Source organism: Cloeon dipterum, chromosome 3 (assembly GCF_949628265.1).
Source record: "Cloeon dipterum chromosome 3, ieCloDipt1.1, whole genome shotgun sequence".
Classification (NCBI taxonomy): Eukaryota; Metazoa; Arthropoda; class Insecta; order Ephemeroptera; family Baetidae; genus Cloeon; species Cloeon dipterum.
The window spans coordinates 3,982,949-4,007,085 of NC_088788.1; positions in this window are offsets into that span (position 1 = coordinate 3,982,949).

Consider the following 24,137-nt stretch of genomic DNA (forward strand, 5'->3'; position numbering starts at 1 on the left):
AAGTATTTTCATGAAAGGAAAGACAACAGTGCCTAAATGGGGACAGAATTGTTTAAATTGCTCTTTTTCCGAAGAAAAACTGTAGTCCTCAAATTAATTTCATTTTAGGCCATCAATTGGCTTATTAAAAAGTAAAAATAGTAAATTTTGCATCAAAATAATGTTCTGCTAGGGTAGATTGATAAAGGTATAAATTTAAGCTTTTTAAAGAGGAAAAAACGAGAGCTTATTCCATAAGCAAAAATTCAGAATTCAACCATTTGTGAAAAATTTATAGAGCTTTACCATATTTTCTTGGTAGATGCAATTCCTCTCGACGAAACGGTGCTCGTAAATTTTAAAGTAAAACTTTGTTTAGAAAATAAGATTCCGGAGTTTTTAACTTTTTAAACTTTTAAGCTACCTCTCTAAAAATTACTAAGCGCCTTAAGAAACTCATTCTTCACAGTTTTTGACGTTTGGCAATATCAATCCTATTTTTAGCTCCAAAGAAAAAATAAACGGCCAAAAGCTAGCAAAAATTGTCTTAAAAACCAACAATTGTTTTGCTGTAAAAGCTAACGGGATTCTAAAAATCCAATTTTTCACTCTTGTTAGGGGAAAGGTAACGAAAGCATCCCCTTCACGATATCCTGTTTACGCGCAGCGCTCGTGTGTCGAGCGGGGGTGCCTACCCTCAGGGGCTTCCACACCTGTTGCCGTTCGTAAAAATCAACAAGCACGTAAAGCTCGGCTAGATCACGCGGGCTGATAAAGTTAAAACGGTTTGCTGAAATAACAATTTTAATTGGTTTATAAAAATTATACATTAAATAAATGTTCTAATTACTATAGTATAAATAATCATAATTTTATTTCAACGTAAAATAACCAATTTGTTTTATATTTTATTTTAAATACTGTTTAGTATAATTTTTTACGAAGACAAAATTATTAATTAAATATTAAAAATTAATTCTACTTATGTGCCTCCAAGGCCTCGTTTTCTATTCTAACGTAATCCTCGACTGTAGATTAAACATAAATTAATAAAATTTAAGTTAAAAATTCGATTTAATGCAATGATTCTCATTTGTATCCTAAACTCTGACATCAGCCTGTTTGAGGAACAATAACAGCGCCCATTGCTGCGAAGACGTGTCACACCTCTTCCAAGGCGCAGAGGACCGCCCAACTAATTTGAATTCGTTAAACGAAAGAGATGCTAATGACTAGCGACACGCGCAGAGCTGGACCCGCCGCTTGTGTGTGTGAGTGTGTGATAAAAAAACCCGTCGTGTGAGAGAGTCGCCGCGAGCCTAATTGTAGCGACGACGAGTGCAGGCACAGGTAAAGCCTCTTCGCAGCGCCAGACAAGGGCCTCGAGCAAGGTTCCGTGAATGAGACAATAATAAAGAGAGCCAACCTTGCCCGGCGCACTCGGCAAACTAGCTTTTATATATATTATTAATTTAAATCAGCCGCGCAACAACTAACTGCTTTCTTTCTCTCCGATTGCCGCCGCGGGTGACGTTTGCTTTTAATGGACAAGTGATAGATCAGCCGATAATTAATTCGCCTCAGGGAGACGATGCCGCGATCGCTCGCTCTCTGTGTGTGTTTACCTCATGGTGAGCTTTTTATCGTATAGGTCAAATTGTAGTCAATCAAGACGTAATTCGTGCTCATTAGGATGCTTTAAAATAATTGATAGAGCAGGGGAAGGCAAGAAGAGTTAGTAATAATGCTCTGATTGTGGATGGGAAAAATTAAAATGGTAAAAGAAATTGTTTTTAAAAATATGTGAAGTACGCAGACCGACATGAATGGGTCTAGTTGTGATCATGAAATGCTATAAAAATTTAAAATTGATTATTAGATTAACTGATACTAAACTTTCAGACATTCTTCAGACTATGAAATCAAACTAGATATTGCTCAATACAAAAATAAGCCTTGCTGTCAGAAAAGTAAATGAAATTGGAAATTTTAGTCTTTCGCTTTTTCCAAGCTCATTGTCAGTAGACAAAAAGTGCGGAAATAAATATAAGATATTCTTTGAAATTAATATTTTTATGATTTTTTCCATTTTGGAAACATCTCGGCCTTTAAATCATTTGTCTATCAAATTTAATGCAATCGACTTTTTTCTTCTCAACATAACCAATTTTAAAACCTCAGAGCCACACTTAAATTCGTCTAAAACCTCTCGTGTGTCCAATTAATCGAATGGAACTCTCAAAAAGTCGTCTAAATCTATCGAAATCGTTGCTGAAGCTCGATATAAAGTCTCAGGAAATATCTTCATTGTTGCTCTACTTGTTATTTTAAACGGTTTTAACAAGAATTAAAAAAAAATAATGTGTTGCACGTTTTGAAACCTGCTGATTCTGTTAAATCCTTGTTGTGTCGCGTGTCTTTTCAATTTTTGCTATTGCGATCAGACAAAAAATGGTTTAGCGTAAATTATGAGCATAAAAAAGATCAAGGAAAATATCAAAATAATATTTTTTATTTAAAGAGCGAGTTGCTGACTTGAAAACGATCCCATAAATATTATTTGGGATTAATTCCCAATTCTGATTCTCTCTCGTGCTAAATAATTTAAATTTGCTAGTGATAAAAATCTTAACTCTTCCAAAAATCTCATAATTGAATTTAAAACCTTAAAATAATTTGCAACTCCCTAAAAATGCGATGTAATTGGCAGTAAAATCACCAGGAAAAATTCCCTTATAATTAGACGACAATTTAAAAAAAAAATCTACCGCCTTCCATTCAACTTCTTTCCATTAGAACTAATCCAGTACAAGGCTGGTAACTTTAGCGTTTAAAACGAAACAGTTGTAAGAAGTGATAACAAATATTCCGGATTAAAAACGAAAGTCACCACGGAGCTCCAGTTCTTTTCGGTTTACGGCGACGAGGAGTTCCTGCACAATCTCGCGTACATATCAAAGGCCGGCGTGGTGTGGTGTGGTGTGGTGACAACAATTACAAATAGACGCGAAACAAACAGGCTATCTCGGACGGCGTGCTGCTATGATCGAGAAAAGTGCTCTCGAGAGGCACGTCGTATGTAGTATATGCAGCACATATTTAAACAGCAGCAGCAGCGCGCGGTACCAAGTGAGTGAGTTTATCTGTCGGAAGAAAAAAAACGAACGAACGCTGGCCGTGCTGGTCACTCGTCGGCGCGCAACTTGTCCTCCTTCCCTGCAGCACTTTCTACAATAATAAAGTATCAGTTAATGAATCTGGTCTTGAACATGTGTGTACGTATTTTATGGTGCTCTCGCATACCTGATTTTTTTCTAAAGCAGCTGACTCTCGCGTATGTAGGCGAGCGAGGCAACGCACTCGCCCACAGGGCAACTGGGGTAGCCCTCGGATCGCTCCTGCCGCGCAGCACACTCACTCCTTCACTCGCAACTGTTTTTAATTTAGATGAAAACCTATAATTCACGCGTTTAACCACATGCAAACTGTCTTTTCAGGGAATATAATTCACTGCGCCTTTTAGAGAGGAATAATTAATCAAGATTCCAAATTTGGATCTCGCACTTGCAGAGAAATGCAGCCTTCTTTGGGTTATGGAGCTAATTTTTGCATCAAGTTGCTACTTTTTCTTGCATTAAAGAGGCCGACATGTGGCAAATTTCCTGCCTTTTTTTATCATGATTTGGGCGTGAATTCTCTTTTTAGCGCACAGAAGTGTTTCCCGCAAAGAAATTGTTTGAATTAAATTTTAGAGAAAAATAGAAACGAGTGAAAAGTTGTTTCATTTTTATTTATTTTAGTGAAATTTGCATGATTAACGGTGATTCCATTTACTGACGGAGTATATAAATGTAAGTTAAAACTGTTATTTCTACTATTTAGTCTAAAAAAATTATATTCGGGCACCTAATCAAAACAATGTTTGGAAATTTTTTTAAAATTAGGAGTCTCTTTGAAATTTTTTGATTCTAAGCAAATGGACAGTTTACAGAACGACGGTTTTAACTCTTGTCAAGAAAATTCGCAACCATTTAGCTATCATTTCACTCTGTACAAAATAAAAAAAATCGTCTTTTTACGATAGTATTTTCTTAGAAATTTCTGAAAACTTGATCTACTTGTTACAATAAGTTGTTTACTTCTGCTCGACACCAACGGAAATTTGATTTCCATCCAAAGTTCTGAATTAAATCGCTGGTTTTGAAAATATAGTGATTCTAAATTGCGAAAAATTCCCATTTTTTATCCGAGCAAAGCCCAGTTTTTGTTTCATTAATTTTTTTATTTCGACAGTCAAACTGATCACGATTAATTCTAAATTTTCCATAACCTCCTATACATATCCACAAGTCTATAAAATAAGAATTCGCGGAATATATTTTCAAGAAACTTTTATTTTTGTTGTTTTTACATATAGGATTTAAGTGAAATTTTATGAATGCAATATTTAATCTTCTCTCGGTCCAATTAAAAAACTGAAAAGTGCATCAATTTCCTCTTGTCAAACCCAACCGAATGGACACCAAATTTAAGGTCATTATCGGCTATTTTCTGGATATTTAAGTTGGTTTTGAAACAAATACCTTTTATAAAAAAGCACCTCAAAATTTGTCCCAACGCAAATTTGAAATTGTGCCTATTTTCGCTCTTGAAAAATTGCACTTGCGAACTAAAAAACAACACAATTTTTATAATTTTACTAATATTTTCACACCGTTAGACTTGTCCCGCAGTATCATATCTTCCTGTACAGTGTAGATCTTGTCAAATATTTGTAGACCTCTTTTAACGTTTCAAACCAAGCAGGAAATTTCGAGCCCAGATGCCAATTCGCAGCTCTTGGCACAGATTCCTCTGCGGAGAATTCCAACAGCAGGTCTGTGGAAAATAAATAAATAAAAATAAAATCTTATAAGACAGAGAATAAAAAGTCGCGGGAGAGAAAGAGAACTAGCTGCGGATAAATAGATGGTAGATATAAAGATGTAGTTTACAACACCTCTCGGCGCTGTGTGTGCGCGCGTATGTACCTATAGTATGCCATACACTGCTCCAACGGAGGAACACTCGACACATAAATATAAATTGCTGCTGCTGGGTTGCTGCAACTGCGCCGCGCGCGGTGCACTGAACCTCCATAAACCTGCTGCTCTGCTCTTGCTTGTGCCAAGCGTGTGTTTTTGAGTGCCGAGATACAAACTGCCGCTATTAATGATAAAGAAAGAAAACACGCCACCACCTGAGAGAGCCAGACCCGAGAAACCCAAACCTCTAATTGAGCGGCCAATTAAACCACACGGATCCAATTTTGATCACGCTGAAATAGATTATAAATTATTATTCTCTCCTCTGCTCTGCGCTATGATTCCGCCAAATTTGGAGTTCGTTATCTCGCACCTCATAATAAGCCTCAAATGATCATTGACTGACCTGCTATGCTTATCTCTTTTTATTATTTTTTGATCAATCGCCTAAGTAAGCGAGAGCCCCGAGAATCTTTGATCTTTATGGCAATTTGTTGATTTTGCACAAGTTCGGGAATTTAGTAATTTTTCTCCTACTTAAGGATGACTGCCGAGTTAGCATTCTTTAAATTTGTGTTTAATCCTGAATTTTACTCAGTGTTTCCGGTTGAAATTGTGTTGTTCTCAAAGGGAGGTATTTTTAGGAGAAATTTAATGTTAATTGGAATGAAAACAAAGGCATTTTTTCAAAATTTCAATTCAGGTAGACGTTACACAAGTTTTATTAAGAGGAATGATACTGCAAAAGCCTGGAAAATGCTTGCTGCCAATGCATTAACTCGTCCCTTAGGATTCAATTAAAGCCTAAATTGTAATTTTTTTGAGAAAATTGGCTGGAAAGTTAGCGTGCCTTTCAAATGGTAATGGCTGTCTCCTTACTTGAAATCCGATTTAATTTAAAAACCAAGAGTTTCCCCAATAAGTGGCATACACCGTAGGACAGATCTCGACGAGAGGAATCGGAATATGCCAAGAAAATATGTCCAAGCACTGTACATTTTGGAGAAAATTGGCAAAATTTGAATTTTTACTGTAGGAAGGTCCTTTTTTATTATTGCAAATTGTTCAACAAATTGTTTATGGCATCCAACAATTCAAATAATTTTCAATTCTTGCCCTGAATCAATCTTGTTTGATTAGTTTACCAGGGGAAATTAGACGGTATTTTTTTCTAAATATTATTATTAAAATTGTTCAACATAACAAAAATTCACAATGTTGTTTCGCTTCCTGTTGTAAACAAATAATCCTTAAAGACTTATATGTATTTTGTCGAGCGAATTAATAAGAATAAAGAAAGGTGTGAATCTTGGTCTATGACCAATGAGTGCGATCACTGTTCGATCGCAAAAATCGGCGTGTAATTTTCTATCCGAGTGATTTAGCGTGTCGAAAATGCAAATCAGTGCATGTTGGAATCGCGGAATGATCGCAGGTGCAAGAGTGAAATCTGCAGCGTTCGCCTGGCTGGCTATCACACAGCACGGTGACTAGTTCCGAACACCCGAACCAACCGAACTCAGCCTGGCGTTAAATTTCGCGTTTGGTTTTACACGGCGGCTCTCCAGTGTACCGGTAAATGCACGCATTTTAACAAGCATCGACGACCGACGGACCGACCGACCCGCGCTGCACTTTTCCACCACCTCTCCGGTGCCCGCGGCGCGGCGCGGCGCGGCGCCGTCTGTTTGTTTTTCACGGCTCCAAAGCACACAGTTCGACACGCGACACCTGCTCTCGCGTCAATCACCTCGCGCAATCATTCCAATCTGGCGCAGATTTCAACCGACGACTATTTGCCTTGTTCAATCGCGCGAAAAACTTGATGCAGTTATATTTTTGCATGCACATCAGTGTTGCAGCAATGAGTGTCGAACATTTTAATAAAAAATAATAGTTAAAAAGATCGTGGATACATTTTTATCATGTCTTTAATTTTCCAAGCAGAATTAGTGCTTTTGTGCTTTTGATTATTAAGTTTTTTTAATTTTAATTAAATAAATAATATTTTTAAAAGGCTTTGAATTTAAGACAGCCAACCCGATCAACCATGATTTCTCAATTGTAAAGGAACTATTTTTTAGCAAATCATACAGGTAAAAAGGATTATTGATCCTTCAAAATCCTGGAAAATTCTTGTTGCTAATGAATGAATTAGGATTCAGTTGAAGCCAAAATTTACCTAAAGAGCAATTTAATTTTTTTTAGAAAAAAGGCATGCTTTTCAAACGGTGAGAACTGTCTCCCTACTTGAAATCTGATTTTATTTCAAAACACACCAAGCTATTTTCTCCAAAAAATGTCATAAACTGTTGAATATAGGTCTCGAGACAGGGAGGAATCGAAATATTCCAAGAAAATGTGGTTAGCAAGCACTGTAAATTTTTACTAGCAAGTTCCTTAACTAATTATTGAAAATTGTAGAACAAATCAACAACTGCTCATGCAATCGTCTAAATTGGCGCACAACCCACGCAGAAGTGTTTAGTTTCGGATTGTTTTTTGTGTTAATGTTTCAAAATGTTCAGTGAAATAATTAATTTGAAAGAGCTGTGACCTGGCATTGTAATTGCAAATTAAAAATCTAAATTTTAAACCTCTACTCAGCATATCTCACGGGCTTTGAGCTCTCACCGTGTCCCAATAACACCACCAAACGAATTAAATTGGACCTGAGTGGCCGCGGAGGAGCTTGGGCCCAATGTGGCCATCTTTTCGCCTTCTCGCACCAATGTCTTTTATTGAAACGCCAGACATTTGTCCTTGAAGCCACTGGAAAGGTGCGAAAACCAGCAAGAAGTGGCGAGTCGGCGCCGGTGCGCCTCCCAGCCCGCTGAGCTATATATTAGATCGTTTTCAGTCACTAAATTAGCCCATTTTTGCCATATGGATGGTCAGTTTCAGATCCCCAAAATGCTCAAATACCTCCCCAATGCCTTGAAACTCCTAAGAAATGCCTTAACAGTGCGATCCAACGGGGAATTATCACTTAAAAAATTTAATAGCATCAATAAAATTAGCAATATCAGATTTTGAAAAGCTAACTGGTTGTCTTGAATTGATATTAATATACAAATAATAAAATTGCTTCCAAAAAATTGACCTTTTTTAATTTCTCAATTTAAAGTTTAATTAAAATTATGGTAGCAAATGAAATAGTAATGCATATTTATATAACTGACAATCACGAAGTCAGCGATTGGATAATTCATTCACCGCAGAACAACGACGCTTTTTGCCAGCTTTGTGCCGTGGGGGCTTGCTTTCTTTTTCAGCAGTATATAATTCCGGCTTGATAAGAGCAAAAAGAAGTGTCAATATATTTGACGCAAGTGCTGCTTCTTGCGCATGATAATAGTTGCGATAGTAGAAAGCGCGCAGAGAGCGAGTGTAATGTCTGACTGTCGCTCATTATGCAATTGCGCGATAATGCGCTATTAAAATTCCCCATCACCGCGCGTAGCGCATAAGTGGCATTTCGAGTTCGTACAGCATATATGCATATATGTGCGTTTCTCGCGGCTCATTTTCACCCAGCTGCCGCAGATTATGCGCCCATACACGCGTCTGTAATAATAATTGGTCCTCGCCGCGGCACTCGTGAAAACAATGTAATTGTCGGCGGCCGAGATTGCAAACTTGAAAGGGATTAATTTGTTCTCCTAAGTGCCGAAGCGGCGGCCTGTAATGAATTTTATGCACTCCTTTTTCATCTCCGCGTGCGCGCGGTGAGAGGATTAGAGAGGGAAAATTTGTAATTAACTGCTGCTTCGCTGCAGGTGGGACAATGAAATGAAATTCATACTGCATATTTAAGGCGATAAAACTTGACGTTAAAAGCTGCTCCATCTTCTTCAAGTGCAGTCAAGTTTTTTGCCTAATCCACTCGAAAGCTATCAGCTTTCGTAAAAATTAAAATGCATCTTTCTCAAATCCCCTGTTGACAGCTGAGCTAAAACATTAATACACTAAAAATATCGTCGCAATTATAAAATAAATAGCAAACAGCTCAACTTGCCCTGACATCCCTTTCAGGATTTAAGGGTGCCATCTCATTTTAAAACAGTTTCAGTCCATTTCAAGAAAAAAATAAGATTTTAATATTTTTTTGGACATTTTTAGGAGTTTTTGTGAAGACCTAATTTAAAAATTGGAAGATCAATCAAATGAAGCACCGACTTAAGGTCTTCAGTCAAGAATCGTGTAGTTCTAGACTTTAATTTGAAAGTTTTTTATTTATTTAAAACAAACATATTTATTTTTAAAACCTGGAAAGCCCTAATACATACTATTCCCAAATAAGCACTTGTATGAACTTGTTTGCGAGATTTAGAGGAGGGTTGCTTACATGCATTTTCGAAAGAAGAAATTTTTTGCAATTATATTTTTACTGTGAAATCTCGGGTTCAAACCGTCGTATTGACCAATTAGCAATAAAAACTGCACATCGTTAGAAAGCTCACTTAACAGTTTAAAGGTTAAACAACGTAATAAAACAATTTTTCAATGTGTCTTCACTCTTCAGTCAAAAGTGCAATGAAAATCAATTTCGGTCATGTCAACTTGAACTGATTTTTCGCATTCCTGCTTTAAAAGGCATAATTGGGCACTTTTTAGCATTTAATTTTTCACCTGCCGGATGCCGCCGATCGAAAGTGAACATTTATACGCTCGTCTGCGAGCGTGTGCCGCTTGTTGGCAGTTCAAGACACACATATAACAGACCCGTGCACTCGCGGCGCAAACAATAAAATATTCCTTTTCTCTTTCTTTGAAGGAAATCACGGCAATCGCACGCAATTATCAGCGTGCCGTCATTATACTCCACTTAAGTGTGACCGCACCGCGGCACAAAGAAAGAAAGAGCATCTGCCCCAGCGGAAAAGCGAATATTTTTTATTATATTTGTCCCATCCTTGCACAGGAGCAGATATTTAGATGCAGATGGCAACTTTACTTAGAGCACCTGGATATCAGGAGGAAAGGATAAATTAAACATAGTGTATTATTAATACTAATTTACAAAACTGTAAAATGTTGTGTTTAATTTTAAGTTAAACATATTTGTCTAAATAAACAGTTTAAATTTAAAAAGCAAATTTAAATCAATTTAAAGTTAACTGTTAGTTATTTTATTTTAATTAATTTTTAGACACTACAGTAAAATCTTAATTTTTTATAGAGCTAATTTAAAATTTATAATTTTAAAAATAGTAAATATATATATTTGATATAAATCTGGTTATCCACAGTTTTTAAGCTGAAAACACTTTCATTGTCATTGGTGGATCCTGGTTAGTGGTTAGATGTATGCAGTGTTAATTATTAAACAAATTATTTATAATTATAATAAAATTCAACCAGCAGTGCGATAGATTTCAAATTAAAAGGAGAATTTTTATGAAATTGATCTGTTCTGTTGAATAAAATCGGTTAAACTTGAAGCATTGAGCTCATTTTGTTTCTTCTTTTTACTTGATTTTTGAGCAAGGAATAAGATATAATATTATTAATTGTCATTTTTCAATTACATTTTTATGCGGGAAACATTTTAAAAACAAAAAACATATCATGAATGAGGGCTATGTCCCAAATTATTAGATAATTATTTAATAAAGTGAAATAACATCTTGTCATAATGTACTGGTCATTCTGTTTACAGCCTTATCAGCTTTTTAAATGGTCCAAAAAGGTAAATTATATGAGGATTAAAAATAAAATTAACCGGTAATATTGAATGATCTTTAATATGACCAAAATTTGTGCTCTTAAAGATAGTTCAGTGAATTTAAGTCGGCTTCAAACCAACTGTTTTCCCCCAACGAACAGCCTAAAATACACAGACTCAGTTAAAATTTCATAACTTTGAAGGCTGACATGCAGAAAATCAAATAATTCTCTCTAATACGGTTTGTAAATTTAAATCTCTTCAGCGCCTCTTTGAATAAAAAAAATTAATTCCCTTCACACCTTAGATATTTGTTCCCAGGATGTGCTACTTTCGCAGCAAACTTAGCTTTTTATACATTTCTTAGGTAAAAAGTGCAGAGCAGAGCAGCGATTAAGGTATAAAATGCGGTTTTGAAAGAAAAAGAGCCGCATAGCCATTGTTGCAGCAATGCGCGCCTATCTGCAAAGCGGCGGGTGCAATACGGTGTGCAATTTAATCCATTTAATTGCATCAAAGGCGAGCGAGAACAAGAGCCATAAAAATAATCGCCGGCCGCGCCGCACGGAGGAGATATGAAATTCGCGCTCCATTCTTGAAACCGAAGCCATGCACGAGCTGAAAGACAGCTGATGACGAGACAATATAATATATATGAAACACAAAAGGCAGCGAGGGAGGCGAAACATATTACACATTTCCCTTCAAAACGAGGTGAAAACGAGAGCTTAGCTCTTTTGATCGAGAGGTGCGATGGAAAAAATTAATGCCGTTGACATCAGGTGTGTGTGTGTGAGCTATAAATGAATTTTCAAAGCGGCGGCGGTGGCAGAAGGGCCGGGGCTCTCACTCAGCTGCACGGTGCGGTGTAATTTGCTGCCCGTTTAAAACAACATCAGGCAGTTGTAATTTCAGTAGCTGACTGACTCCTCTCTCTCTTTTAGGCGGATTTCCAAGCGTGAAATATTAAATTGCAGCGCCCAGATTAAATTATTATTGTAATTATTATTACTGTGTGGCTCTCGCTGTTGCGGCGGCGGCGGAGGCGACGCCGACCTCGCGCCCACAGGAAAAGGTGAAGCTTTTCATGTGTTGCATGGGTCTGTGCGAATCGCCATTAGCCCCGACGCGCTTTGCCTTCGCTCCCTTTTGCCAACTGATAGCGCGAAAAAGGTTCCTGCCTGCTAGAGGAGTCGAGTTTCTGTCGTTTTGGCTCGATTACTTGTTGCGTAATCTCAAATTCAACAAGAGAAAGAACAAATTGTCTTCTGGAAAGTGTTCAGGTCATCGCGAGGACCAGTTATGATCACAAGACTTTAAATTAAATCTTGAACAAATAACGCGTTTGTTGATTTTAGGCTCCTTTAGTGCTATTGTAATCCTATTAAAAGTTTTATTATTATTAAAATGAATTAAAAATGTCTAGATCTCTGCGAAGGCTAGGTGTAAAATTAATTATATTTGAAATTCCACTCTCCTATCAGTTAATGGCACGCTGGGGAGAGAATTTCTTGTTTTTCATAAAATTTCCCTACATTTGGAGCGCCGGGGGCCGGATTCAAGCGACGCGCAGACATGGCGTTTGGTAGAGTACGACGGAAAAGTTACAAACGTAAAATAAAATGAAAAAACTTTCAGCACAGTGATAATTTTTGTGTTAATTTCTTTACTAACAGCTGATTAGCCCGGTAATTTGCGAATCGACCGTTAGATGGCACGTCAGGCTAAAGAAAATGTAACAAAATTCGCGGGAATGAAATTGCTAGGTCGGCACGTTTCTTTTTCGACGCTTCCGATTGGCCGCTGGACTGTCTCGTGATTGGCCTCCATTATTTCGACGCCATATTTCATTCTGACCGGCGGGAACAAACACAGATCGCAACCCGGCCCCCGGTGATTTGGAGTTTTTACATTTCCTTCAATTTATCCCCCTAAATCCCGACGCGTCGCGTGAATCTGACCCTCAGTAATATTTAGCAAGTTTCAGACAGTTTTTAGGGGGTTAAAATGTTGCAAAGAAGCATAGCTTAAAACTAGGGCTGGGAAATTAAGACATTTTTTTCTCACATAATCTTTTGGCTTCAATGCACTAGTTGTTAGTTCAAATTTTTATGATTGCTGCGATGATTCAGTTAAGAAAAACTATAGCAATTTTATTTTCTTAACCAGGGACGTCCTATACAGAAACATTACTGATCTAACTCTGCAAAACCTTTAGTTACCGATCAAAATCTAAAAAATATTAACAATTACGTTGAAAATAAAAAGGGATTTTATGCTAGAAACACATGATATAGATTTGAGATGGATTCCTTCTTAACAGAACAAAGATGCTTCACAAACTTTTAAACTGAAAATAAATAATGTCTCGAAAATTGTTTAAAAATTGATTTTTTTAGTAGAAAAATCATTTACGGATCTAAAAAATTAACAAGGTGATAAAATAACAGCTTTTAAACGAGTCAAAAATTGCAAAATTTTCAATTTATGAAGCACAAAAATACGTGTGAATTTCGTCGAGCCAAATAATATCGTTTGCATGTTGATACAAAAAAAAATCACTTGTGCTTTGTTAACCGAAATGCTGGAAAATCTCTATCTCTCTCTCTTTTCAAGGGCAGACAGTGGCGCACCTGTGTCTTTTTTTCTCCGCGCTAGCTCCTTTTTCTTCTTTTGACGTGTCTCGACTGTGGTGATACACCAAATTTAATTACAAAAAGAAAGGGTTTCGGGGTGCCAGCAAATAATGCGCGTTTAAACAGACGCCTTTGTGCACCCGACGGACGATCTGGCAAAAAGAAGCCTCAATGGATGAGAGGCGGGAGGAAGCTATCGCGGGGTCCTGCCGAGCAAAAAGCGATCCAAGGGTCCGACTCTCCGACACGACTGTGTGAGAAACAGGATGGACGCTTTAATGCGGCCGTGGATGAAAATGAGCAGCAATGCTTGATACCAAACGGGGAATTCGATACTGCACACACACACACTGCAGTTAAAAAGCACACGAAAAACTGTAACAGAGCGCACTCGGTTCAGAAAGGGGGAAACAAAATGCTTTCTGCACTCTACTTTTTGACCTAAAACGTTTAAACACTTTTTGTCTTTTTAATGAATTATTAGAATTTTTTGTTTATAGTAAAGCAGTGCAGAAAGATCATAAGAATTCCTATTTACCTTGGCTTCAAGAAATACTCTCTAAAAATTGGAAAAGTGCTCAAATTTCACCACGTTGCTCTGGATTAATATTTGAGTGGTGGCACTTTCTCCTTATTGGAAATCATATTGAATTCTCCCAGAAAGGATATGTACCTCGTAATTCGCACAACATTGGAGGGATCGAAATCTATAGCGAAAAAAATCCCGGACAAATCGGTTAACGTTTCAAGAAATTGGGCAAAATCTGAAATTTAACAACGGTTACTTGCTCCTAATTTCATTATTGAACTTGAAAGAAATGAACTGTTGCTAAATTTCACAAATAATAGACTCAGTGAACTATTTACTTGTCATAGTAAACAATGCAAAATGTTTTTACCTGTTGGCATGTTAATCTCTACTTCAATAATTTTGGCTTTAATTCAATCCTCAAGATTCAGTTTACATTTTAGCAACAACAGTTTTTTTCCGAAGAGTCGTTTGGTTGAAACGTTTTCATGGTAAATCCATTCCTAAAATGCTCTTAAACTTTTTAGATTGCAATACCAAGAACAAAATTATGTAATACAAAATGTGCCAATTTTCTCTTAAATTCAAAAACATTTCTGCGGATTGTTCATGGTTCCGTGCCTAAGATTGAATTTTTTCCTCCTCGTTATATTTCCAGAAATGTCTCTCTTTTGCGGTAGGAAATGCTCCTTTAAGCGGAATAATTTCTATTTTCAAAATGCAAAGAGTGCGATTTTGTCGGTGAAAATTTGAAAGAGAAATTAATAATCCTTGCACAGTTTTGAACTGTAAACTATTATTTGTTTTACAACGATTGCTTTAAATTTCACCTTGCGTCTATTTCAGTTGGCATCTCTCTATAGTTTGGCAGTTCGACCACTCACATTTATTTTAAAAGAAGAAAAGACAACTGGAAATTTCCCTTAAATTTTATACATATGTATCTGCGGTGATATTGAAATACTGTAGATTTTTAGAGAAAGATTTTGATGATCTAATAATACAATAATGGATCTAGCTTTGAATTGTGGCAACACTTTTGAGGCTAGTGGTCTAACCAAACTAAATAGAATAATTCCTATTGAAGAATATCAGGAAAAGCATTAAGACCATTCATGAACTTATCGCATTTAGCACTGTTTCGTTTTTTATTCTTTTTTTAGTACAAAACCAACAGTATATCTCTTTAGAAACCGAATTATTATTTAACTGTATACACGTCTTTCTCGTTTTCGTTTGTTTGGCGAAAGATGAGTTCATTCCCTCTTATTCTGGCTGCAATTAATCCTTTCCTTTCCTTCCTCTGCGCGCTCTCTCTCTCCAATTTCGATGGTGCTGCTCACCGCACACAGTAGCACAATGAGACCTTAATTTGTAAAAAATCGATTCGGCCGTAAGTAAAATTAGAAGAGCGAAATACACCGCGAGAAGGAGATTAGGGACGGGCGTGGCGACGACGCTGATGCCTCTCGGAAACCTCAACTTACTGTTATGGCACTGTGATTTTGGTCAGGCCCAATCAGGTAATTAGGTATGCGTCGGCTTTTTCGGCGTGACCAACGTGATTTGTGACTTATTCCAACGACGAGCTGCCTACTTTATTTATTCACCGCGCAGCTACTGTGTCTTCGCGCAGCATTATTATTTGATTACGCCAGCAGAGCATTGTGTCGTCGTCGTTTGTTGCCCGCCGTGTACAGATAGATAGCAAGCGAGCACTTCCAGCGGCTGCGGATCTGTCCGCAAATTGCTGCCGAGAGACACGCCAGTTTCGAGTTTGGTGCGGTGCACCGCGCGCTTTTTTCCACGCCGAGCACATTTCACTATGTATACACACACACAGACTGCCTCTGTTACCGCACCAATTTCGCACGTAGACACTCTCGGGCGAAATGATTGCAATGAAAATGGGAAAATAGAGAAATTCAAGGGGAAGAAATTGGTCTGCAAGAGCTTTTTCACCACTGATCTTGTCCTTTTCGAATTTAAAGATTTTCAAATGATTCAGAAATACATTTTTAGGGTTGGACAGTGAAAAAGACAGATTAGGAATATTTTATCTTAGAAATTAAATACATTTTTGAGCTGGAAGACCTGGGAAATAAGGGTTGCTTTATAATAAATTCGATAAATTTGATGATCTTTGTAGTTAAATGGAACAAAATAGTTTTTTGCTATTAATTACTGCCTTTTTGATATTCTTTGGTAAATGAGCTAGCTCAATTTTGCAATAAATTTATTTTCTGGGGTTCTTATAAATTAAAGACCGTCTTTGACGAAGTTTCTGAGCTCACCAATCGATTCCTGAGGGTCGAATTAGGTAAAGTGGACATTTTATGCGACAAAAAAGTGCAGCGCGACGTGCGTAGCACAAGTAGAACTTTTTTCCCGCCAAAACAATATGAACCTTTATGCGCATGCGTCAGAGATGGCATACGCCAACCACCAGCTGCTAGCGGCTGACGTGACGCCTCTCCTCCCCTACACAAGGTCTGACGCATGCGCAATTCTCGCCTATAGGTTCAAATTTTTGGCGGGAAAAAAGTTGTACTTGTGCTACGCACGTCGCGCTGCACTTTTTTTCGAAAGAATTATCCGCTAAACCTAATTCGACCCTCAGGAATCGATTGGTGTGCTCAGAAACTTCTTCAAAAACGGTCTTTAATTTATAAGAACCCAAGAAAATAAATTTATTGTAAAAATGAGTTAACTCAAAGATTCTTTTTAGAATTTAGAACCTTTCTGAGGAGAACTGCCGCAGAAATGGCACGTAATATAACATAAAAAATGTCTCCAAGGCGAAAGCTGTTTACATTTACATTTCCCTCCAATGCCCTAACTTTTGATCCGATTTATTTTTACCAGACTTTGTGGTCAATGCCGCAGCCTTGGTTTAATATTATTTTATTTTCTACGTGTCACGTCTCACGTGTGTGATTTGCTGCTGGATTTGGCCGAAAATGAGGAAAACCAACAGTGCATAATTCGAATCAAAGGTGTGTCACGCGGTGCATTGTGCCAAGGTAAACAGTCGGCGAACGGGGGCAAAAAGCGAGGCAATAATAAAGTTAATCAAGAAGGACGATCGAGAGGTGCCGAAATTTTTATCATCATCTGCGAGAGCTGCAGCAGCAGCAGCAGCTCGAAAAGTGGAGTTTCCCACAGTCTTACACAATAATAGAGGCGCGAGAGCTCTCACGCTTTAACTCGCCATCCCCGGCCGACCAGCCGACACTCCACTTCTCCGCGCCGCGTATATGCTGAATACCACAAATAATCATTTCATGCAGCATTAACGGATTCAACACACTATACCTTATGGGATATATTGATTTTACATACACACAAACTCCATTCAATCGATCGTCGGCTGCCTCCGTCGCCGAGCACACAAGGATTTTGTCAATACGGACAATCATATATTACTCGCCCAGGGTTGAGCATTTTAATCATGCACATACAAATTACAAATTGTGTTCAAACTATTTTCTAATACTTTTTACAATTGACCAGTTGCATAAACCCTTAGTTATTGAAGGCGCCAACAGATGGCGTAACCACAGACTTTCTTAAAAATTTTGTCTTAAGCGGTTTTAAGGCATTTCCGCTGCGATTTCAGACTCAATCTAGCTAATTTGCTTTTTTTCAATTAATTGGCTAATTTTTGACGTGCTGGAAACCAAAATCGGTTCAGCCATTCGCCGTAGAAACGTTGGAAAAGATTTTTTTATTTCAAAAAATAGTTTTTCACGATTCTACGGCGATTGGCTGAACCGATTTTGGTTTTCAGCACGTCAAAAAATAGCAAATTAATTGAAGAATGCACAGTAGCTAGATTGAGTCTGAAATCGCAGCGGAAGTGCCTTAAAATCGAAAGTATACGGTGGCGCCATCTGTTGGCAGCTTCAAACACTTAGGGTTTATGCAACTGGTGAATTTAAAAAAGTAATATGTTAATTAATTATATTTTAAAATTAACAAACTATTTTTTTGGTTTGTTAATTATTTATACGTATTTATTATTAAATTATATATTTTTAAAAGTATGAAATAATAATCATATTGCGTAATTTGATTTTCTTTCAAATATGAATATTACAAATAAATAATATAAATTTTTTACAAACATCTACCCAATATGGCATATTATGTAATAGTGTGATATTACTTCAGATATAGATAGTAAATAGGAAATCACATCAGAGAAAAATCATCGTTTAGAATATACAACGCGTAAACCTTTTCTCACTCGGCTACCGTCAGTAGGGGAGCAGCAAAAAACGGGCAATGAAATAAATTGTTGGCTCGGTGGAGGGCAAAAAATGTTTATCATTATGATTTAGCTGCCGTGCGCGCACCTGCAGCCTCTCTCATATCCCATTCAGTGGCTGGACCGCCGTGATTAGCGTTTATTCCGATCGCTCTCGCTCGATCATCGGCGCAAATGCATTTTCATAGATTGGCCCGAAAACGATCTCAAACTGATGCAATTGCAGGGCTTACACAATCACCCGTCTGTCTGTCTCGTCTTCCGGATTGGAAATTTTCAGGAGAAATCGATATAGTTTTGACGGGAGGTAAATTTTTTAAACTGATGTTTATTCAGATGCATATTATTTCTAATTTTAAGTGAGCCAAAAGATCGTCTGATTTTCTGAAGGGAAAAATTAAATATACAATTTAAGAGATAAAGACAAAATATTCAAAAGAAGCAAAACTTACCATTTTTTTAAACAAAATAAGAGGGATTTTAAGTAATTGTACACATTTTTTTAATTAAAACAAATATATTAATTTTAAAATTTAAAACAAGCGATAGTTCTTCAAAATTATGAATTTATTTTTTACTGTTTCATGCTGGAAGAAAGGTACCATAAACTGTTTAAGAATCTATAAATTATTTTCAGAAAATGATAAAAACGTAATGAGTTTTCTTCAATTTTTACGCCTTTACCCATAGTCTTTTATTTGTCAGTAAAATTAATATCACGTAAATAAAAATTCGATTTAAAAGTCATCAATTATGATGAAAACACATGCACGGGAATCGTGTTTAAATCGATAATTCATCGGAAACACTGGCATTACATGGCCAAACTGATGTACAACATGGTCGGCTCGCTTACCTTTGATGTTCCAATAATTACAGCAAGCTGAGTGATCACATTATAAGCGATATTTATTCTTGCGTACCTGCTTTTTATTGTTTACATGCACGATGGTCGCGCGCGGCACAGCAAACATGAAAATATATCCGTCTCGCTGCTCTTTCTCCCGCTCTCTCGCGTGTGTGTTTTCGCCGCAAACGGCCATTCATTTGCACCAGACCGACCTGCGTGTGTGTGTGTGTGTATTCCTTTCTTTGGACCAGCGAGGAAATAATAATGCATTGCATAGCCAAGTGACCCACCGAGAGACTGGATTTGCAGTTTTCTTCGCCATCAACTTGCTGGAGTTTTACATTTTTTTAAATTAAAATTTTTATTTTTTAATTGATAAGATTGTGACACATTTTTTAAATTTCTCTCTTTTCCAAAATATCAGCAGAGCCACATTGACTTAAAAATTTATAATAAAAAATAAGGAGAATATAAATTTAATTTAAAGGAAGATATTCCATCCCTAATGAGCCCTTTTGGTTTTTATTAAACTAAATTATAAAATCCCTACAGTATTCCGAAGCTAAATTGTTCATTCTAAGCGCAGCAATATTTTCATCTTCAGAGAAGTTGCTAAATAATTTTCTTGGGTAGCTTAAAATCTGATCCCAGCGGAAAGTTGATAAAAGTAGAAGGCATTTGTTGTGTTGCGCGTTATTTATCATGCGAGTGCTGCAATAAAATTCAACCGGACTCGCGGATGACACAAAAATATTGTGCTCAGGATTTACATAAGCTGGTTGAATCGAAATGCATTAAGAGAGACCTCAAGGTGAAATATATTTCACTTAAAAGCTACATTTCAATTCACCGCCTTTATTTATGCTTTGCCGTTTCCAGAAAATAGATTAAAAATTCTATCCTTACCGGGAAAATACAAACATATTGTTTCGTGCCGTCGGTAATAAATAATGCTAATTACTCGCGACCTTGGGCATCGTCACAAAACATTAACAGCGATGAAATCGGATTCAGAGAGGATGTAAACTGTTAAATGGGGGATTTCAGACGCCGCTCGCAGCAACACAGCAACAACGACCGGCACGCAAAGGAAGTGCCGCGGCAGCAACCACCCTCGGTGCATACAGGTGTGTTCCAAATGAAACTGACAACATTTCTAAACTGTTGCTAATTTCTATCCACTTGTTGTCAGTTCCTGCGCACGTAACAAACTTCTAAAATGTTTCGGAGACAAAAGAGCCAGAGTTTTAGAGGTAAATAAAATTTATTTTTGTTATTTTTTTCGCCATCATTTCAGTCAATTTATAAGGCAAAATAGCAGGGGTTTCTCCGATTGAAATTGGTATAACATAATTTACAGGATAAATATGTAATCTTTAATTATTTTTAGGCTGCAAAATTTTTTATTTTATTGTATTTTGAACAGAAATAAATTAAAAATTTGTTTTGCGATTATTCTTTTATGTTTTGCTAGTTTCCACTAGACTTAAAACTACAAAAATTTCATAAATAAATAATCTTGTGTGCTATTTCTCCACAAACAATAGTTTTGCTAAAACAGAATTTCTAGAAGATAGCCATTATTTGTGTTATAAAATTGTCGATGAACTTCAAAAATATTAAACATTATTGCTGTCAAAAATAAATTATTTTCAAAACGGTTTACTATATCCTTATCTATATGTGATCAAATGTAGATTTAGCACACTTGACGTAAAAAACAGTCGAGCTGTTCTCATCACGGAGAGGGTTCAGGCGTCCGCGCCGACGAAAATGTGAAAACCAAATGAAGTCCGTGGCTAATGCAAAGTTTCCTGCACGCTCCCATTGTACGAGCACAATGTGCGCGCGGTGCATTAAAAACTCGAGCGAGCAGCATCACATGTATATAAACTATTTTCCTCGATTCGCTTTTATATATAGTGCGTCCACGGCGCTGCACCCTCTCCTCATTTTCGATCGTTTCTGAGTGTGCGTTCGTTTTGTGCCCTTTTCATGTACATGTCGCGCGGACAAATCCATTTTTTCCGCTCGCACGTCATATTCACGTCCCTCAGCGATTCTCAGTGAATGCCCGACACTCCAAAGTGGAAGTTAACCGTTCTCAAACGTAATTGATATTTCAATCGGATCACAATTCTCTATTGTTGCGCCTCACAATCTTTCTCGTTTATTAGAAAAAAAATTGGGTGTATTCAAAATTGGCAGTCTCGCGGCCCGTGATTGAAGCCTGCTTTGTGTTTTGAAGGCTGATTTCCTGCGTTCAAAAACCGGTCCAAGAAGAGGAACTATTCCACACAAATCCCCACATCCAAAAAAGACAATAAAATTACAAATATATCCAATTTACCTGTGAAAAACACCAGTAAAGAATGCAATTATTGCTAAAGTTAGCTCTTACTTAAGGTTCAAATTTTGCAGTTTTTTTTAATAGTTTGCTAAATTGTTCGGTAGTTTTTCAGTGAAATTAGATGTTTTTTTCCAATGCAAAATTTTAGACTACTTTCCAAGACATCATTGTATCCTAATTAACCCGCAAAATGGAATGTTTTGACGATAAGGAGCTGAGAAAAAATTTGTTATACTCAAAATGTTCTCAGGCTTGTTCATTAATATTGTCTTTTAATAAAATTTGAATAAATCACCCTATTTTTTCCCCAATTTTGAAACTTTTGGCAATTTACAAACTGTTTTAAATGTTTGAATCATTAATTTCAACCATATTACGCTAGGCTACACGAAAATCCAACACTATAATATCACCACAAACAAAAATGAAGAATTTCTATGACCTAGGCTTCCTTGTGAGAAATAAATGACCATTTAATGTTTTAAAGTGGAATGATACAGGGCAACAATTGAAAATTATTTTAATTGTTGGATGCCATAAGCATTTGATCGATAAACAATTTGTTCAACAATTTGAAATTCAAAAAAGGGCCTTCCTACAATAAAAATTCAAATTTTGCCAATTTTCTCAGAAATTTATTGTGCTTGAACATATTTTCTTGGCATATTCCGATTCCTCTCGTCGAGATCTGTCCAATTGTGTATGCCATTTATTGGGGAAACTCTTGGTTTTGAAATTAAATCGGATTTCAAGAAAGGAGACAGCCATTACCATTTGAAAAGCATGCTAACTTTCCAGCCAATTTTCTCGAAAAATTACAACACTTCTTAGGTCAATTTAGGCTTTTACTGAATCCTAAGGGATGAGTTTATGCATTGGCAACAATCATTTTCCAGGCTTTTGAAGTATCATTCCTCTTTAAACGTGTATAAATTACAGGACAAAATAATAATTAAACGTTTTTATAGTCAATCAAAGCACAAAATCATTAAGAAGGCCAGGGACGGATGAGCTATTTTAAAAAGAGCCAATATCCACGTTATGTGTACTAATCTCGCCCATTACCGTCGCTTTGGCTCTGGAAATTTACGTCCGCGAGACATCATTAGGCCCAAAATTACACTCGGAGAACACAATTTCTTTATCGGCTGATGTGTGTTTTCATTTGTGGCAGTGTAAATAAATCATGTGTTCACAGATCTGGGCAGCTATTAAGAGCAGAGTGCGTCTCAAGAGTCGTTGTTTTATCTTCTCAAACGCTCGTAAGCCGGGCTCAGAGAGCCGTGTGTATTATTGATTCATGATTCCGATTAGCGGCGCGCGGTTTATATATCCATGGAAGTTGTCTTGGGTTTCGGCTGGCTGTGAGGCTGGCTGGTGGGGGTCGGGAAAAAATATTATATTTATTTTAATGCTGCGCCGCGCGGCGAAATCAGGCAGACGTGCTCTAGTTTTATCGCGGCAGATCCATCTCGCGAGGGCATATAAATATAAATAAATAAATCTGGCACTTGTATAAACACGGCGCGGCGCTAGCTCATGGCTCGCCGGTGTTAAACATCACGCTGTGTGTGAAATTTAATGTATGCACTGCGCTCTTATTGCGCTCGCTCGCTGGATTGCCAGCGCCAGATACCGTCGAAAGCGGTTAAATTACAAGGCGCACGTTCGCGCAGGTGATAAAAAGGAGGAGAGCACTTTTCGCCTGTGCCTCAGTGTGTGTGTGTGTGTGCTGCAATTTTTTATTTTAATACTGTACTTTGTTCTCTCTCTTTCTGTCCGTTTATCGGGGTAATAATAAATTATATTGAATTTCGCAATGAAGGCTATTTCATGGAAATTGTAAATTGACCTCTTTATGTGCAGACCGCATCATTGTCGTGTGTTTGCTGCATTGCAGATAACCGGCAAATGAAGAGACTCACTCGCTGCAATTCCTTGTTAGGCCCATTCAAAAGAACAAGAAATTTATTTTGCTTTGATTGAATAATTTTAAAGTGAGGTGATGTTTTGCATGACCAAAGGTGTATTTTTTTATTTCTCTCTTCTTTTCTCGGCATCTAACCAAAGGTCAATTTCTTGAACACGAGGAATGATTTTTCGAATTAATTAACATAATTTAATTTTTACTACACAATGAATAAAAAATGCAAGGTAACGTCATCAGCTCTTAAAAATTATGTTTTCTTTTTTGCATTAACCATAAAATCATCAATAAGGTATAATTAAGGATCTTATAATCTCTTTGACCCTTTAGGCAAGACGCAAAGACAGATTTCTTTTCAGGACGGTTTTTGTGCTCATATTAAGAAAGTTTTACAGATTTACTGAGGGGGATTCTTGTCAATTTCATCCAAATTTCAAGAGTTGCAAATCTTTCATGTTGTGTTGTTATTGCTTCTTTTAAAGAGTTTATTTCTTATTAATCTATTTTATGTTAGTTAAAATTTATTTGACAATTGTGAATTTTTCTTGTTCCAAATTATTTATTGAAGTCAGCAACATGGAGATAGATATTAATTTATAAAAAGTTGGGTTGTTTGCTATGTGAAACACCTCTCTTTGTAAAATTTCTTTCGAGATTTGTTATGGGTTTATTTTTGATTACAAAACAAAGCAACAGTGAAAATAGAGACAAACATTAAAAATAAATTAAATGCGAGATTCAATGTGATGCAGGGTTCAAAAACTCTCAATTTTCAAATGATTATTTTTTGGATTGAACAGGCATTTCAAACATTTGCTTTTTAAAGAGGAATAATACTGGAAAATCCTGGAAAATGCTTGTTGCCAATGCATAAATTCGTCTTTTAGGATTCAGTTAAAGCCTT